We start from the raw sequence: 12,475 nt of genomic DNA, 5'->3' as shown, positions 1-12,475 counted from the left end.
AACTATTACAGAGATTCCCTCTTGGGTGTGAAAAACAGAAGAAAGTGATGATAGTGAAGCCGATCACATCCCAGATCTTTGGGTGTGAAAGTTTTTCTTCGCTTGGTGTCCCTTTGCGCCGTAGCCATGGAAAATCTTCATCATTTAACGGGATGCTCGGGTCAATATTCACTGTGAATGGAGCAATTTCATCAAACTTTTCATAATCTTCTGACATGTCTGTCTTCTCATCCACTCCCACGATGTTTCTCTTCCCAGAAAGAACTATGTGGCGCTTTGGCTCATCGTATGATGCATTCGCTTCCTTATCTTTTCTTTTTCTCGGGTTGGTAGACATGTCCTTCACATAGAAAACCTGTGCCACATCATTGGCTAGGACGAATGTTTCGTCTGCATACGAAAGATTGTTGAGATCCACTGTTGTCATTCCGTACTGCGGGTCTTCCGTTACCCCGCCTCGTGTCATATTGACCCATTTGCACCGAAACAAAGGGACCTTCAAACCGCGTCCATAGTCAAGTTCCCATATGTCCTCTATGTAACCATAATATGTTTCCTTTCCCGTCTTGGTTGTTGCATCAAAGCGGACACCACTGTTTTGGTTGGTGCTCTTCTTATCTTGGGCGATCGTGTAAAATGTATTACCATTTATCTTGTACCCTTTGAAAGTCATTATATTCGAAGATGGTAACTGGGACAGCGAGTACAGGTCATCTTCAATATAGGTGTCATGCATGGTACGTGTCCGCAACCAGCCGGCGAAACTCCTGGTTTGTTCACGTGTAATCCAGTCATCAGACCGCTCCGGGTGTTTGGAGCATAGAAAATTCTTGTGTTCGTCCATATACGGAGCCACCAAGGCGGAATTCTGTAGAACTGTGTAGTGTGCTTCAGTGAGAGAATCTCCGTCCATACATATTATTTGATTCCCTACTACCGTGCCTTTTCCATCCAGTCTGCACTTATGCCGCAATTCAGGAACACCAATCGGCTTAAGGTGAGGAATAAAGTCAATACAAAACTAAATGACCTCCTCATTTTCATGGCCCTTGGAGATGCTTCCTTCTGGCCTAGCACGGTTATGAACATATTTCTTTAAGACTCCCATGAACCTCTCAAAGGGGAACATATTGTGTAGAAATACAGGACCCAAAACATTAATCTCTTCGCATAGGTGAACTAGGACGTGCGTCATGATGTTGAAGAAGGATGGTGGGAACACCAACTCGAAACTGACAAGACATTGCACCAAATCATTCTCTAACCTTGGTATGATTTCTGGATCGATTACCTTCTGAGAGATTGCATTGAGGAATGCACATAGCTTCACTCTGGCTAATCGCACGTTATCCGGTAGAAGCCCCCTCAATGCAATCGAAAGCAGTTGCGTCATAATCACGTGGCAGTCATGAGACTTTAGGTTCTGGAACTTTTTCTCTGCCATGTTTCTTATTCCCTTTATATTCGATGAGAAGCCAGACGGTACCTTAATACTGAGCAGGCATTCAAAGAAGATTTCCTTCTCTTCTTTGGTAAGAGCATAGCTGGCATGACCCTGATGTATGCCGTCTTTTCCGTGTATACGTTGCTGGTCCTCCCGTGCCTCAGGTGTATCTTTTGTCTTCCCATAGACGCCCAAGAAGCCAAGCAGGGTCACGCAAATATTCTCTGTCACGTGCATCACGTCGATTGCGGAGCGGACCTCTAGGTATTTCCAATAGGGCAGGTCCCAAAATATAGATTTCTTCTTCCACATGGGTGCGCGTCCGTCAGTGTCATTCGGAACAGGTTGTCCGCCAGGACCCTTTCCAAAGACTACCTTCAAATCCTTGACCATATCATGTACATCAGCACCAGTACGGTGGCGAGGCTTCGTCCGGTGATCCGCCTCACCTTTCAAATGCTTGCCTTTCTTTCTTACGGGATGCCTGCTCGGAAGAAATCAACGATGTCCCAGGTACACATTCTTCCTACAATTGTCCAAATATATACTGTCGGTATCATCCAAACAGTGCGTGCATGTGTGGTATCCCTTGTTTGTCTGTCCTGAAAGGTTACTGAGAGCAGGCCAATCATTGATGGTCATGAACAGCAACGCCTTTAGGTCAAATTCTTCCTGTCCGTGCTCATCCCACGCACGTACACCTGTTCCATTCCACAGCTGTAAGAGTTCTTCAACTAATGGCCTTAGGTACTGCTACCTCTTGAGCACTGCGTTGGTTTTTCCCTTGAAGAGGAAAGGGTGATGCAGTAAAGTAGCGTAAGTATTTCCCTCAGTTTTGAGAACCAATGTATCAATCCAGTAGGAGACCACGCTCAAGTCCCTTGCACCTACACAAACAAATAAGAACCTCGCAACCAACGCGATAAAGGGGTTGTCAATCCCTTTACGGTCACTTACGAGAGTGAGATCTGATAGATGTGATAAGATAATATTTTTGGTATTTTTATGATAAAGAGAAATAAAGATGCAAAGTAAAATAAAAGGCAATGTAAAATAGCTAAGTGTTGGAAGATTAATATGATGGAAAATAGACCTGGGGGCCATAGGTTTCACTAGTCGCTTCTCTCAAGAGCATAAGTATTACGGTGGGTGAACAAATTACTGTCGAGCAATTGATAGAATTGAGCATAGTTATGTGAATATCTAGGTATGATCATGTATATAGGCATCACGTCCGTGAAATGTAGACCGACTCCTGCCTGCATCTACTACTATTACTCCACACATTGACCGCTATCCAGCATGCATCTAGAGCATTAAGTTCATAAGAACAGAGTAACGCTTTAAGCAAGATGACATGATGTAGAGGGATAAACTCATGCAATATGATATAAACCCCATCTTGTTATCCTCGATGGCAACAATACAATATGTGCCTTGCTGCCCCTGCTGTCACTGGATAAGGACACCGCAAGATTGAACCCAAAGCTAAGCACTCCTCCTATTGCAGGAAAGATCAATCTAGTAGGCCAAACCAAACTGATAATTCGAAGAGACTTGCAAAGATAACCAATCATACATAAAAGAATTCAGAGAAGATTCAAATATTGTTCATAGATAATCTTGATCATAAACCCACAATTCATCGGTCCCGACAAACACACCGCAAAATAAGATTACATCGAATAGATCTCCACGAGAATCGTGGAGAACTTTGTATTGAGATCCAAAGAGAGAGAAGAAGCCATCTAGCTAATAACTATGGACCCGAAGGTCTGAGGTAAACTACTCACACATCATCAGAGATGCTATGGTGTTGATGTAGAAGCCCTCCGTGATCAATGCCCCCTCCGACAGGATGCCGGAAAAGGCCCCAAGATGGGATCTCACGGGTACAGAAGGTTGCGGCGGTGGAATTAGGTTTTCGTGGATGCTTCTGTTGGTTTGGGGGTACATAGGTATATATAGGAGGAAGAAGTACGTCGGTGGAGCAACGTGGGCCCCACGAGGGTGGAGGGCGCGCCCCCCCTGCCTCGTGCTCTCCTTGTTGCTTTCTTGACGTGGACTCCAAGTCCTTTGGATCACGTTTGTTCCGAAAATCACGTTCCCGAAGGTTTCATTCCATTTGGACTCCGTTTGATATTCGTTTTCTGCGAAACACTGAAATAGGCAAAAAAACAACAATTTGGGCTGGGCCTCTGGTTAATAGGTTAGTCCCAAAATAATATAAAAGTTCATAAATAAGCCCATTAAACATCCAAAACAGAATATAATATAGTACGGAACAATCAAAAATTATAGATACGTTGGAGACGTATCAAGCATCCCCAAGCTTAATTCCTGCTCGTCCTCGAGTAGGTAAATGATAAAAACAGATTTTTTTGATGTGGAATGCTACTTGGCATAATTTTCAATGTAATTCTCTTAATTGTGGTATGAATGTTCAGATCCGAAAGATTCAAGACAAAAGTTTAATATTGACATAAAAATAATAATACTTCAAGCATACTAACTAATCAATTATGTCTTCTCAAAATAACATGGCCAAAGAAAGTTATCCCTACAAAATCATATAGTCTGGCTATGCTCTATCTTCACCACACAAAGTATTTAAATCATGCACAAACCCGATGACAAGCCAAGCAATTGTTTCATACTTTTGATGTTCTCAAACTTTTTCAATCTTCACGCAATACATGAGCGTGAGCCATGGACATAGCACTATATGTGGAATAGAATGGTGGTTGTGGAGAAGACAAAAAAGGAGAAGATAGTCTCACATCAACTAGGCGTATCAACGGGCTATGGAGATGCCCATCAATAGATATCAATGTGAATGAGTAGGGATTGCCATGCAACAGATGCACTAGAGCTATAAGTATATGAAAGCTCAACAAAAGGAACTAATTGGGTGTGCATTCAACTCGCTTGCTCACGAAGACCTAGGGCATTTTGAGGAAGCCCATCATTGGAATATACAAGCCAAGTTCTATAATGAAAATTTCCCACTAGTATATGAAAGTGACAACATAAGAGACTCTCTATCATGAAGATCATGGCGCTACTTTGAAGCACAAGTGTGGTAAGAAGGATAGTAGCATTGTCCCTTCTCTCTTTTTCTCTCATTTTTTTTATATGGCCTTTCTCTTTTTTTATGGCCTTCTTTTTTTATTTAGTCCGGAGTCTCATCCCGACTTATGGGGGAATCATAGTCTCCATCATCCTTTCCTCACTTGGGACAATGCTCTAATAATGATGATCATCACACTTTTATTTTCTTACAACTCAAGAATTACAACTCAATACTGAGAACAACAATATGACTCTATGTGAATGCCTCCGGCGGAGTACCGGGATATGCAATGAATCAAGAGTGACATGTATGAAAGAATTATGAATAGTGGCTTTGCCACAAATATGATGTCAACTACATGATCATGCAAAGCAATATGACAATGATGGAGCGTGTCATAATAAACGGAATGGTGGTAAGTTGCATGGCAATATATCTCGGAATGGGTATGGAAATGCCATGATAGGTAGGCATGGTGGCTGTTTTGAGGAAGGTATATGGTGGTTTTATGATACCGGCGAAAGTTGCGCGGTATTAGAGAGGCTAGCAATGGTGGAAGGATGAGAGTGCGTATAATCCATGGACTCAACATTAGTCATAAAGAACTCATATACTTGTTGCAAAAATCTATTAGTTATCGAAACGAAGTATTACGCGCATGCTCCTAGGGGGATAGATTGGTAGGAAAAGACCATCGCTCGTCCCCGACCGCCACTCATAAGGAAGACAATCAATAAATAAATCATGCTCCGACTTCATCACATAACGGTTCACCATACGTGCATGCTACGGGAATCACAAACTTTAACACAAGTATTTCTCAAATTCAAAACTACTCAACTAGCATGACTCTAATATTACCATCTTCATATCTCAAAACAATTATCAAGCATCAAACTTCTCATAATAATCAACACACTCATAAGATTTTTTTTTACTAATCTTGAATGCCTATCATAATTAAAGCAAATTACCACGCTGTTTTGTAGGACTCTCAAAATAATCTAAGTGAAGCATGAAAGAACAATAGTTTCTATAAAACAAATCCACCACCGTGCTCTAAAAGATATAAGTGAAGCACTAGAGCAAAAACTATATAGCTCAAAAGATATAAGTAAAGCACATAGAGTATTCTATCAAATTCCGAATCAAGTGTGTCTCTCTCAAAAGGTGTGTACAGCAAAGATGATTGTGGCAAACTAACAAATAAAGACTCAAATAATACAAGACGCTCCAAGCAAAACACATATCATGTGGTGAATAAAAATATAGCTCCAAGTAAATTTACCGATGGATGAGGAAGAAAGAGGGGATGCCTTCCGGGGCATCCCCAGGCTTTGGCTTTTAGGTGTCCTTAGATTATCTTGGGGTGCCATGGGCATCCCCAAGCTTAGGCTCTTGCCACTCCTTGTTCCATACTCCATCAAATCTTTACCCAAAACTTGAAAACTTCACAACACAAAACTTAACAGAAAATCTCGTGAGCTCCGTTAGCGAAAGAAAACAAAACACCACTTCAAGGTACTGTAATGAACTCATTCTTTATTTATATTGGTGTTAAACCTACTGTATTCCAACTTCTCTATAGACTATCTTACTAGCCATAGATTCATCAAAATAAGCAAACAATACACGAAAAACAGAATCTGTCAAAAACAGAACAGTCTGTAGTAATCTGTAACTAACGCAAACTTCTGGAACTCTAAAAATTCAGCCAAAATAGGACGACCTAAATAATTTGTTTATTGATCTGCTGCAATTGGAATCAATATCATATCACGTTCTGGTAATTTTTAACAATTGTTTTCGTGAACAGAAAGTTTGTAGAATTTTCAGCAAGATCAAATAACTATCATCCAAGAAGATCCTATAGGTTTAACTTGGCACAAACACTAATTAAAACATAAAAACAAATCTATCCAGAGGCTAGATCAAATATTTATTCCTAAACAGAAGCAAAAAGCAAAAAACTAAAAATAAAATTGGGTTGCCTCCCAACAAGCGCTATCGTTTAACGCCCCTAGCTAGGCATAAAAGCAAGGATAGATCTAGGTATTGCCATCTTTGGTAGGCAATCCATAAGCGGCTCTCATAATAGATTCATAAGGTAATTTAATTTTCTTTCTAGGGAAGTGTTCCATGCCTTTCCTTAACGAAAATTGGAATATAATATTCCCTTCCTACATATCAATAATTGCACCAATCGGTCTAAGGAAAGGTCTACCAAGAATAATAGGACATGAAGGATTGCAATCTATATCAAGAACAATAAAATCTACGGGCACATAATTCCTATTTGCAACAATAAGAACATCATTAATTCTTCCCATAGGTTTTTTAATAGTGGAATCCGCAAGGTGTAAGTTTAAAGAGCAATCATCAAATTCGTGGAAACCTAGCAAATCACACAAAGTTTTTGGAATCGTGGAAACACTAGCACCCAAATCACACAAAGCATAGCATTCATGATCTTTAATTTTAATTTTAATAGTCGGTTCCCACTCATCATAAAGTTTTCTAGGGATAGAAACTTCCAACTCAAGGTTTTCTTCATAAGATTGTTTATGTTGACTATAAGCATGCGGAGAACTTAGCACGGATTGCAACAAGGAAATACAATCTATCAAAGAGCAATTATCATAATTAAATTCCTTGAAATCCAAAATAGTGGGTTCATTGATATCTAAAGTTTTGACTTCTTCAATCCCACTTTTGCAAATTTTAGCATCAAGATCTAAAAACTCAGAATTTTTGGAACGCCTTCTAGGTATAGGTGGATCATATTCAGTCCCATGATTATCAAGATACATATTGCAAAACAAAGATTTAATAGGGGACACATCAATAACTTTTAGATCTTCATCTTTATTCTCGTAAAAATTAGAAGAACACGCTTTCACAAAGCAATCTTTCTTAGCACGCATCCTAGCGGTTCTTTCTTTGCACTCATCAATGGAAATTCTCATAGCTTTGAGAGACTCATTGATATCATGCTTAGGTGGAATAGATCTAAGTTTCAAAGAATCAACATCAAGAGAAATTGTATGAATGTTCCTAGCCAATTCATCAACTTTAAGCAATTTTTCTTCAAGCAAAGCATTGAAATTCTTTTGCGAATTCATAAACTCCTTAACACTAGTCTCAAATTCAGAAGGCATCTTATTAAAATTTCCATAAGAATTGTTGTAGGAATTACCATAATTATTAGAGGAATTACTAGGATACGGCCTACGATTAAAGTTTCCTCTATACGCGTTGTTACCAAAATTATTCCACCAACAAAATTCACATCCATAGATTCATTATTGTTCTCAATAAAAGTAGACAAAGGCATGTCATTAGGATCAGAAGAAACACTCTTAGTAGCAAATAATTTCATAAGTTCATCCATCTTTCCACTCAAAACATTAAGTTCTTCTATCACATGCACTTTTTTATTAGTAGATCTTTCGGTGTGCCATTGAGAATAATTAACCATAATATTATCTAGGAGTTTAGTAGCTTCTCCTAAAGTGATTTCCATAAAAGTGCCTCCCGCGGCCGAATCTAAAAGATTTCTAGAAGCAAAATTCAATCCGGCATAAATTTTTTGTATAATCATCCACAAGTTCAAACCATGAGTAGGGCAATTACGTATGATTAGTTTCATTCTCTCCCAAGATTGTGCAACATGTTCATGATCAAGTTGCTTAAAATTCATAATATCGTTTCTAAGAGAGATGATCTTAGCGGGAGGAAAATACTTAGATATAAAAGCATCTTTGCACTTATTCCATGAATCAATACTATTTTTAGGCAAAGACGAAAACCAAACTTTAGCACGATCTCTAAGTGAAAAAGGAAATAGCTTCAATTTAACAATATCGTTGTCCACATCTTTCTTCTTTTGCATATCACACAAATCAACGAAGCTATTTAGATGGGTAGCGGCACCTTCACTAGGAAGGCCGGCAAATTGATCTTTCATGACAAGATTCAACAAAGCAGCATTAATTTCACAAGATTCAGTATCGGTAAGAGGAGCAATCGGAGTGCTAAGAAAATCATTGTTGTTGGTATTGGTAAAGTCACACAATTTAGTATTGTCTTGAGCCATAGTGACAAGCAAGCAATCCAACACACGAGCAAACAAGAAGCGAGCAAAAAAGAGGCGAACAAAAAAGAGAGGGCGAATAAAACGGCAAGGGTGAAGTGGGGGAGAGGAAAATGAGAGGCAAATGGCAAATAATGTAATGCGAGGGATAAGGGTTTGTGATGGGTACTTGGTATGTTGACTTTTTCGTAGACTCCCCGACAACGGCGCCAGAAATCCTTCTTGCTACCTCTTGAGCACTGCGTTGGTTTTTCCCTTGAAGAGGAAAGGGTGATGTAGTAAAGTAGCGTAAGTATTTCCCTCAGTTTTGAGAACTAAGGTATCAATCCAGTAGGAGACCACGCTCAAGCCCTTTGCACCTACACAAACAAATAAGAACCTCGCAACCAACGCGATAAAGGGGTTGTCAATCCCTTCACGGTCACTTACGAGAGTGAGATCTGATAGATATGATAAGATAATATTTTTGGTATTTTTATGATAAAGAGAAATAAAGATGCAAAGTAAAATAAAAGGCAATGGAAAATAGCTAAGTGTTGGAAGATTAATATGATGGAAAATAGACCCGGGGGCCATATTTTTCACTAGTGGCTTCTCTCAAGAGCATAAGTATTACGGTGGGTGAACAAATTAGTGTCGAGCAATTGATAGAATTGACCATAGTTATGAGAATATCTAGGTATGATCATGTATATAGGCATCACGTCCGTGACAAGTAGACCGACTCCTGCCTGCATCTACTACTATTACTCCACACATCGACTGCTATCCAGCATGCATCTAGAGTATTAAGTTCATAAGAACAGAGTAACGCTTTAAGCAAGATGACATGATGTAGAGGGATAAACTCATGCAATATGATATAAACCCCATCTTGTTATCCTCGATGGCAACAATACAATACGTGCCTTGCTGCCCCTGCTGTCACTGGGAAAGGACACCGCAAGATTGAACCCAAAGCTAAGCACTTCTCCGATTGCAAGAAAGATCAATCTAGTAGGCCAAACCAAACTGATAATTCGAAGAGACTTGCAAACATAACCAATCATACATAAAAGAATTCAGAGAAGATTCAAATATTGTTCATAGATAATCTTGATCATAAACCCACAATTCATCGGTCCCGAGAAACACACCGCAAAAGAAGATTACATCGAATAGATCTCCACGAGAATCGTGGAGAACTTTGTATTGAGATCCAAAGAGAAAGAAGAAGCCATCTAGCTAATAACTATGGACCCGAAGGTCTGAGGTAAACTACTCACACATCATCGGAGAGGCTACGGTGTTGATGTAGAATCCCTCCGTGATCAATGCCCCCTCCGGCAGGACGCCGGAAAAGGCCCCAAGATGGGATCTCACGGGTACAGAAGGTTTCGGCTGTGGAATTAGGTTTTCGTGGATGCTTCTGTTGGTTTGGGGGTACATAGGTATATATAGGAGGAAGAAGTACGTCGGTGGAGCAACGTGGGCCCCACGAGGGTGGAGGGCGCGCCTGGGGGGGGGGGGGGTGGGTGGGCGCGCCCCTGCCTTGTGCTCTCCTCGTTGCTTTGTTGACGTGGACTCCAATTCCTATGGATCATGTTTGTTCCGAAAATCACGTTCCCGAAGGTTTCATTCCGTTTGGACTCCGCTTGATATTCTTTTTCTGCGAAACACTGAAATAGGCAAAAAAACAGCAATTTGGATGGGCCTCCGGTTAATAGGTTAGTCCCAAAAATAATATAAAAGTGCATAAATAAGCCCGTTAAACATCCAAAACAGAATATAATATAGCATGGAACAATCAAAAATTATAGATACGTTGGAGACGTATCAGGTAAACATCAATGTCGTTGCCGGGTTGCTTAGGGCCTTGGATGAGCATTGGCATCATAATGAACTTCCGCTTCATGCACAACCAAGGAGGAAGGTTATACAAACATAGAGTCGCAGGCCAGGTGCTATGGTTGCTGCTCTGCTCCCCAAAAGGATTAATGCCATCTGCGCTTAGACCAAACCATACGTTCATTGCATCATCTGCAAACTCCTTCCCATACTTTCTCTCGATTTTTCTCCACTGCGACCCGTCAGCGGGTACTCTCAAATTTCCGTCTTTCTTACGGTCTTCTCTGTGCCATCGCATCGCCTTGGCATGCTCTTTGTTTTGGAACAAACGTTTCAACCGTGGTATTATAGGAGCATACCACATCTCCTATCAGGAATCTTCTTCCTGGGGCGCTCGCCCTCGACATCACCAGGGTCATCGCGGCTGATCTTATAGCGCAATGCACCACATACCGGGCACGCGTTCAAATCATCGTACTCACCGCGGTAGAGGATGCAGTCATTAGGGCATGCATGTATCTTCTGCACCTCTAACCCTAGAGGGCAAACTGTCTTCTTTGCTTCGTATGTACTCTCGGGCAATTCGTTGTCCTTTGGAAGCATATTCTTTATCATTTCCAGCAACTGTCCAAATCCCTTGTCAGATACACCATTCTCTGCCTTCCATTGCAGCAATTCTAGTGTGGTGCCCAACTTTTTCTTGTCAGCTTCGCAATTCGGGTACAACAATTTCTTGTGATCCTCTAATATGCGCTGCAACTTCTTCTTCTCCAGATCACTTGCGCAGTTTCTATTTGCATCGGCAATGGCCCGACCTAGATCATCAGCGGGCTCATCTGATGCCTCTTCTTCAGCTTCTTCCCGCACTGCCGGCTCAACTTCTTCCCCCATTGTTGTATCATCGTATTCAGGGAACCCATGGCCAGGATAGCTGTCGTCGTCCTCTTCTTCTTCATTTCCATCATAACCCCTCTTTCTCCGTGCTTGGTCCAAACATTATAGTGGGGCATGAAACCGGACTCAAACAGGTGGACGTGAATGGTTCTTGACTTAGAGTAATTGTGATCATTCTTACAGCCAGCACATGGACAAGGCATAAAACCATCCGCCCGCTTGTTTGCCTCAGCCGCAAGCAGGAAAGTTTGCACGCCATTAATGAACTCGGGAGAGCATCGGTCATCGTACATCCATTGTCGGCTCATCTTCATTACACAACACCGAAAAGACCAAATTAATACAAGTTCATACATAAAGTTCATACAACACTTAAATGCAACAAACAAATAACTCTCTAGCTAAAGCATTTAAATGCAACAACAAATGCGATCAAGATCGCAACTAAGGTATCAATTGATCCAACAACATAATGATACCAAGCCTCACTATCAATGGCATATTTTCTAATCTTTCTAATCTTCAAGCGCATTTTCTCCATCATGATCTTGTGATCATCGACGACATCGGCAACATGCAACTACAATTCCATCTTCTCCCCCTCAATTCTTTTCAATTTTTTTTTCAAATACTCGTTTTCTCTTTCAACTAAATTTAACCTCTCGACAATAGGGTCGGTTGGAATTTCCGGTTCACATACCTCCTAGATAAAAATATCTATGTCAACTTGATGGGCATAATTTTTCATAAACACGAAATGCAAGAACTAGTTTTAAAAGAGAATATACCACATCCGAATCATAACAAGGACGAGGGCCGACGGGGTCGGATATCAAAACCATGGCACTATGTATAACAAACAACGTATGGGTAAGACAATTATACGAGTAACTATATATCCAAATCACACAAACATCAATTTGGTAATGTAAAACATTCATGTACAAGAGGCTCACCACAAGGTGGTGCCGGCGACGGGACGGTGCGGGCGATCGACGGTGGTTACGACGGAGATTTAGAAGGCACTGAGTAAACCACACCTACATATGCAAACTAAGTGTTATTTTTGACCTCAAATTGTATATAAATCAAATACTAGCACATATAGTTCCGCCCAAATTACTAAACTCACAAATCAATTACT

The 12,475-nt window shown here is 40.6% G+C and overlaps 1 pseudogene; it reads right to left on the bottom strand.

The window, feature by feature from the left end:
* Nucleotides 1-933: 933 nt before the first annotated feature.
* LOC141028207 (uncharacterized) lies at nt 934-11,754 on the bottom strand (annotated as a pseudogene).
* Nucleotides 11,755-12,475: the final 721 nt, after the last annotated feature.

Source organism: Aegilops tauschii, unplaced genomic scaffold (genome assembly GCF_002575655.3).
Source record: "Aegilops tauschii subsp. strangulata cultivar AL8/78 unplaced genomic scaffold, Aet v6.0 Super-Scaffold_267, whole genome shotgun sequence".
Taxonomy (NCBI): domain Eukaryota; kingdom Viridiplantae; phylum Streptophyta; class Magnoliopsida; order Poales; family Poaceae; genus Aegilops; species Aegilops tauschii.
The sequence above is the reverse complement of the archived record's forward strand: the minus strand, read 5'-3'. Positions and strand labels throughout refer to the sequence as shown.